At 33.3% G+C, this 7,551-nt stretch overlaps 1 protein-coding gene across 2 annotated transcripts in view; it reads right to left on the reverse strand.

Moving 5' to 3' along the window:
- Positions 1-7,551, reverse strand: part of LOC131691069 (oxysterol-binding protein-related protein 9) — a 241,645-nt gene that overhangs the window by 197,838 nt on the left and 36,256 nt on the right. The gene's annotated exons all lie outside the window — the stretch shown is intronic.

Below are 7,551 nucleotides of genomic sequence, written 5' to 3' on the forward strand. Positions count from 1 at the left end.
CATGGTTGTACCAGTCTATATGGGAATTTGCTGTGTAACCGCACTCTTCAACCCGTAACTCCGGAACCGGAAGTCGGATCAACTAAAAATTCAATAGCAACTTATGGGAGGTTTATACCTTTCAGATGAAACTAAGTTTGTGAAGATCGGTTCAGCCATAAAATTGTGTGAGTTTAAATGTCACACACACACATACACACATACATACACACACAGACATTTGCCGATGTCGACGAACTTAATAATAGCTCAAATTAAAGGTATTTTAAATGTAGTTTGAGCATGAACATGATGACCGTACAATTCGTAGTTGCTACTTCGTGATTGACCACAACAAGCGAAATTGCACAGAGAATCAATCAATGAGGCCTGGGAGTAGCTATCCATCATCAATGTGTTCGTTTCGAGAGTTCTACACTCTGAAATGCCAATAACGGAGCCGGCTGCATCCTTACAGTCATCGGGGAAGGGAAGGAATGTTAGTGCAACAAATGTTGTTATGGAGACCGTGAATCAGTGTTACGAAATTTCAAAATCAGTTACCTATTTCTGCTTGCATTTACCGAAACCGATATTCAGATTCAACGCCTCCCTCATTCATTCACTTTCCAACTGACTGAAATTTCATGCAGAATCGAATGCTTGAGCGCAGAGGAAATATAAATTCATTCACCAACCAAAGCATTCATTTGTTTTTGTGTCGACAGTTTGAAGGCAGAAGTTAGCATCTTCTACATTTTCGAGCATAAGTGAACTGCGTAATCTATATCTGGTGCACTTTTGATCAATAATCCCTCTCAGAGCTAGCATAGAAATAAAATTCTCTTTGCTTCTGAAACCGAACATGTCCGTACCTGAAAGCGCTGCGTCGGGAGAACGAACGACGATGGAAACGAACCAAAAATTTCATTCATCGCAGCAGGCAAGAATTGAATTTCGTTTTCTTTCAAGTTCATGCAGCAATGTCAATTTTTTTAAGCTCTGCCGTGAATACATCTGCATCTCTACGTTTGCCACGTTCCTTTCCCGTTAGTAGGATGAGGTAGCGTTACACAAATCTGGATTCACCTTTTTGAGTAATACGATCTTTGCAACTCTCAGTAGTATTATGTGTTTATTGCTCTGGGCAGCCGGCTGCCGAGAATTTATGATAGATTTATCGTTTATTAAATTAATTTAAATATGCTCGGTTTGTATAAAAAACAACTTCTGCTCCGGACGACCGACGGTGGGAGCGCTGCTTATTTTAAATTGAATCAAATGACAGGTGAACAAATCTATCTCGCTCAATCAGCCCGGCGAAACACGGCATTCTAAAAACAATACAATATAATGGAATTACTTTAAGTGTCTCGAGACATTTGTCGATACATCTATGTAATTAAGAGTTTCGTAATACACGCTTTATCGTGTATAAATTAAGGTATTTTTATTAATAACAATTAACAATTGACTTTTTTCCGCGGACGACTAATTCTTATGTCACAATTATTCGCGTGCGTTGTTATGCTATCTACGGCACATTTTAACGGCATAAAATAAGCTCTACCGAAATACCTGAAACGACTTACTTTGTATGTCGGATATGCAACTGATGACATATGCGCCTTTTTTACGCTAATTACTAGAACAAATTGAAAGCAATAATAACAAAAAACTAACTTATTAGCTTTTGCGTCAACAATCAAGCTATAATATTTTTACACTCATGAAGAAATATGGTTAACGTGACAGTAATATAGTACATGTACTACTCCAAAGCATACTCAATACAATAAGAACATTTATTATAGTCTCTTGAAGATTTAATGAACTGAAATTAAATCAATGAATATGACAATAAAGCATTTATACTTCATGCTGATACGCCTGCCGAAAAATGGATATTTCATGAATAATTTACTCACACAAGACCATGCGTATTCCACACGCGCATTAAATAGTGGACTAATTTCCTAGTTGGTCAAATAAAAACTAAACAAACAAAAAATTAGTTTGCTCAGTCTAAAGAAATGTCAGCTCGATTGGCATCAACTGGCGGATATATGTTCCCTTACAATGCTATCAAATCAAAGAACAATACATAAGACAAAATATGTGCTATTCAGATTGTAATGAAATGAAGACTGCTTAATTATTTGCATTAAAATAAGGAACTGTATAACTGCTGCTGATCACTTTGTAACAATAAGTGATAAGGAAGCGGACGAAAACAGCTGCCACTGCTTAAAGATATTTAAATACAATATCAAGAAAAACTGAGAAACTATTAATTATTATTAAGTAAAAATATTTCATCTTGTATAAAGAAATTACGCATTGATTTTTTTCTGCTGTTCTAATGCTACGAAAATAACTTGGTTCCCATTCCTACTTTCATATTATTTTTACAGTAACATATTAATAAAAGCCCCCTTACTGCGAAACCATTGTACATGTGCAATTCCAACTATCTTAAAAAATAATACCTTACACGAGAAAAAAATTAAGGCGCACACAAATATCTCTTGTATAAGAGGGATTCCATGAGAAACCGGCCGACCACAAAATATGACCATCGTCGATTCGAACGAAACTTTGAAGTTGTGTTCGTTTTATGAATCTCCATGATTTTCTCTGACAATTGCAAAATTTTAATACTAGAGCAATTTTTCAAAAGGGCGTAAACATTTCTACGAGACTTAATATCAATTTTTTTTGTTCGATTACTCTATTTTATACGGCATAACTTTCTGAGAACGAATTTCAGGAAATAAATATTTATGTACGAAAAAAATATACACTAAAAAATTGTGTTATTTATATTTTTCACAAAAACAAAAATTTGTGTTAAAAATATAAATTGCAAAAAATCCCATTTTTTCTAATTTTTTATATTTTATCAACGAATACCTAAACAGAAAAGAAACATTTTGAATGTGATTGTATGATGGAGGACTTATCTGTAAATTTTTTTTTCTAATAATAACTTTATACATGTTTTTAGACTTCATACTAATTGACATACAAAACTGTAATTACAGAATATAATTCTATGTATTATTTTAAATTGAAATTCATTGAACCAAAATTTTCTAAAATGCGATAGTTTTTGAGATATTTGGAATTTTGTTCCAACAAAAACAGTTAATTCGTGTGATTATTCCCTTTTTGAAAGTTATTCGCGTTACCCCATGATAAAATGTCAAAAATCAAATATTTATTGTTTTAAAGATGTAATAGAAACTTTTTCAGTATATTAGGGTCATGAAGAAACTTTCAATAAAATTCAATAAATAAATTTTATTGCGACCTTTTCAGAAGTTATTCGCGTTTCTCCATCATCGACAATAGGTTTTTCAAACGGCCCATAACATTTCCTCTAACTTCTCTTTTGATATCAAGGCGAAGTTATAACCCATTTGAAAGTTACATGAAAATAACCAAAATAAGATCGAACTATTTAGTTTAATCATTAGACCCTATCCCGATCAAAATGAAATAACAAGATAATAAAACAAAAAAAATTTCGTAACAGATTGTGTTATAAATTTGGTCTCGTTAGTAGTTAAAATAACAGAAGATTACAAAACAAGTAACAACGCGAGATATAGTTTTGAAATCTTTTTGTTATGCGTTTCTGATAGGGATGGTTGAATAGCATTTTGGTTGTTTTCGTATAGCTTTCAAATGGTTTACAATATCACCTTGATGTCCAAGAGAAAGTTACAGGGAATGTCGTTGTTGGAGAAACGCGAATAACTTCCGAAAAAGTCGTAATAAAACAAAAGAATTGTGTTGTTAAAACAAAATTTAAAATATCTCGAGAACATTTCAGTAAATTTTTGTTATGGGTATTTTGATTTAAAATAGCGTTTAGAATCATATTCAAAGAGAAAATTGTATTTTTGACTGCAAATAGTATGAATTATAAAAATATGTCAAAAGTTGTTGCTATGAAAACATTTTTATTGCAAGCTTCTCCATGATCCAAATACACTGCAAAAGTTCCTTTTACGTCTCTAAAACGATAAACATTTGATTTTTGACATTTTATGATGGGGTAACGCGAATAACTTTTAAAAAGGGATTAATCACACGAATTAACTGTTTTTGTTGGAACAAAATTCCAAATGTCTCGAAAACTATTGCATTTTGGAAGATTTTTCTTTAATGCATTGCGATTTAAAATGATACTTAGAATTATATTCTGTTATAAAATTACAGTTTTGTATGTCAATTAGTATGAAATTTAAAAACATGTATCAAGTTATTGTTAGAACAAAAAAATTATCAATAAGTTTTCCATCAGTTTAAAGTTTAAAATGTTTCTTCTCTCATTAAGTTTTTGTTGACAAAATATAAAAAATTAGAAAAAATCGTTTTTTTTTGCAATTTTTAACACAAATTTTGTGAAAAACGACACAATATTTTTTTCAGTGTATATTTTTTTCGCACATAAATATTTATTCCCTGAAACTCGTTCTCAGAAAGTTTTGCTGTATAAAATACAATAATCGAACAAAAAAAATTGTAAAATAATGCGCGTAGAAATGTTTACGCCTTTTTCAAAAAATACTCCTAAGTCAAAATAATCTTACTGATTGTGAAATATGTTTAGCCTTCTATGCCGGTGAAACGTGTAAAGTTTCATAGGAATCTGAGATGGTCGGTCACGATTTTAAATATTTTCGGACGAATCTTCGTGGAATTCCTCAAAGGATTCCGAATTTTATTCCTAGAACCCAGAAAACCCACTAACTCGCATTTTCGCCACTAGGTGGCACTGTATGAATATTATTATCACTGTAAGTGAAAATAAGAATGGTCATTTAGTTCCCTACAACTTTCTCGAAGACTGCTAGTGAATCCCGCTTTGTTAAAACAAGTTATTAAACTTTTAACTAAGTGATGTCTGAGTCAGTTTTTCATGGGGCCTAACAGTGTATGGTTGTGAATCCGTACTCAATTCCCATCAACTATACCTTTTTGTGAGGTAATGGTTATATTTAGCTGAATAGTATGTTCAGAAGAATTGTAGTACATAATATGAGTTATGTTTTGGTTAGAAAAGTTTAGTTCCACCTGTGACCGCATAGAGGGCGCCAGCACTAACTTTTCATAGAAGCGAGATTGAATATCGAGATGTTCGGAAGAATTATTTAAAAATGCTTGTTCTACAACTTTGTGAAAGACACCTAATCTCTATCTCTTTCCGTTGAAAAGTTGGTGTTGGCGCCCTCTATGCGGTAAAATGTGGAACTAACATTTTCTAACCCAAGCATGACTCGTATTACTTACAAAAAATCTTCTGAACATACTATTGACCTAAACCTAACCATTATCTCACAAAAATGTTAAGTTCGTGTGAATCAAGTACTGATACACAACCCTGCACTGGTAGGCCCCATGCAAAACAGACTCAGACATTACTTTGTTAAAAGTTTAATAACTTCTTTTAATAAAGCCGGATTCACTAGCAGTCTTCGACAAAGTTACAGGCAATTAAATGATCTTTCTTATTTTCACTTACAGTGATAATACGACGCATACAGTGCCACCTAGCGTTAACAATGCGAGTTAGTGGGTTTTGCCTATGTAAAATGTCGAAAAATCCCATGCAAACTTCAGGCACGTTGGTCCGGTAGCTAGACTTGTCCGATTTGCTTCAAATTTGGAGCAAATACTCCTGGTGGGACTAGGAATCGACTCAGGTATGGGCCGATAAGGGTCATTTTTTACTTGCCACTCTATTGCACAATGTGGCTCATCACGTTATTCCCAAGGATGTTGTTCCAATGAACATTTTGCAATCTCAATTGGTTCTGGTCAATATGCGTCAATAGCTTAAAAGTAAAACTTTTATTATTCTTGATTAGTTTAAGTGGTTACATACTTTTTTGTGCGACGAATGTGAAGAAAGTTTGAATTTTCGTAAAGGCATAAGGCAATGATTTCATTACATCAAACTTATAGTATTATGGTAGTACAGTTTTCAGTGACACAAACAAGCACAAATTTATAAAAATATATTGATAATTGGCGGAGTTATGGCTTTTTCCCCAAAACCATTTTTTATTAAAGACGTTTGTGGTGAGCAGGTTTGAAGACCAATAGATTAACTAAAATCCAGAACTCAAACAATTCCATTAGTATATGAGTATTCCTCGTACCTTAACGATTATTTGAATAAATAATATTTTTTCCTGCATTCCAAAAAATCGCTCTAAAAATTGTCTGCAAAAATTCTCATCTTCAAAACAAAAATTTATGCATGAAAAAAAATCGTTAAGGTTAATGACGATCTATTAAAATTTTTTTAAAAAAAAATCGGCTGAGTGGTTTTTCGGCAATCGTGATCACGGAAAAACCATTTTTGAAAAAAACGTTATTTCGAGAAAATCGAGTTTAAAATTTCAAGTTACCACTTCTCTTGGCAGACGAAGCGCGCGTGGAAGCGCTGTAACTTGCGATATATTACTCGGATCTCTATAAAAATTTGGGAAAATATTATTAAAGAGTTGTACTTTCGGATAAAGTAAAAAAAACGATTTTTGGAAAGTAAAAATGTATGTAACCCCTTAAAAGTTTTACTTTTAATCTAACTCTAGGCGTTGGTTGTTTATTGCTTACTTTTACCAATATTTTTTTCTGTATTTTATAGAATTAAAGGGATTATCCGAAAAATGACATGACCTTCCGAATTTTGTTTACGGCCACTCGTATATGATAATTGTTTATTACCAAGCGTCCTTTGTTTCGATGATCTGCGAAACAAATGCTACCCCATTGCACCATATCAATGCGTTTCTACTATATTGAGCTGTTAACATCCGATCGTGGCAAGTGTAACTGGTCCTGACTTTCTTGCATTCATTTTCTTTTGTAGTGATCGATAGCATCTCTCCAATATTAGCTGCGAATATTTGTATTATGTGATCAATATTCTGCAAACAAAAACAGGTTGTGGCGAAGGCATGGTTCGTCATTTCCATGAATCAGTTGCCTCAAATAAACACGTTATCAACTTAACCAGGCTGGATGTCCGGCCGAATGATGCAGTCGGCGAAATTAAGCAAAAGAAAGTGAAAATAAGGTCATTCCACGGCAACAGTGTCGGTGGTTGGTTATGTATTTTTTGTTTATCCTTCACGACACGAGAAATTTCACCGTGAAGTATTAAAAACCATACCCAATTTCAGGAGGGCAGCGGAAAACCTGTGTGCCGCGTTGGAAGTAGGTGAAATGAATTTGATGTGTTGGTTAGCTGTTGGACTATAAGCCGAAAATGGTCCAAACTCTTGTCAAACGTGTTGAACCAAATGATCTAACCTAATAAAAAACAAGCTTGTATTTATAATGAACGGCGTTGTCTAAAATTTATGTTTCTCGCAGCTGTTTAAATATTTTGTTGGCCTACGTGCGAACCGAAAAAAGTACCATTGATAGTTTCTAACGATTTCATCCAAAAATGGGAATAATTGGATAACATCACGCGAGTTTCAAATCTGATTGAAAACTAGCTCAACCTGCTGCTCGACTAAATATCGTTTTAAACATTTAATTTCCAAC

Source organism: Topomyia yanbarensis, chromosome 3, assembly GCF_030247195.1.
Source record: "Topomyia yanbarensis strain Yona2022 chromosome 3, ASM3024719v1, whole genome shotgun sequence".
Classification (NCBI taxonomy): Eukaryota; Metazoa; Arthropoda; class Insecta; order Diptera; family Culicidae; genus Topomyia; species Topomyia yanbarensis.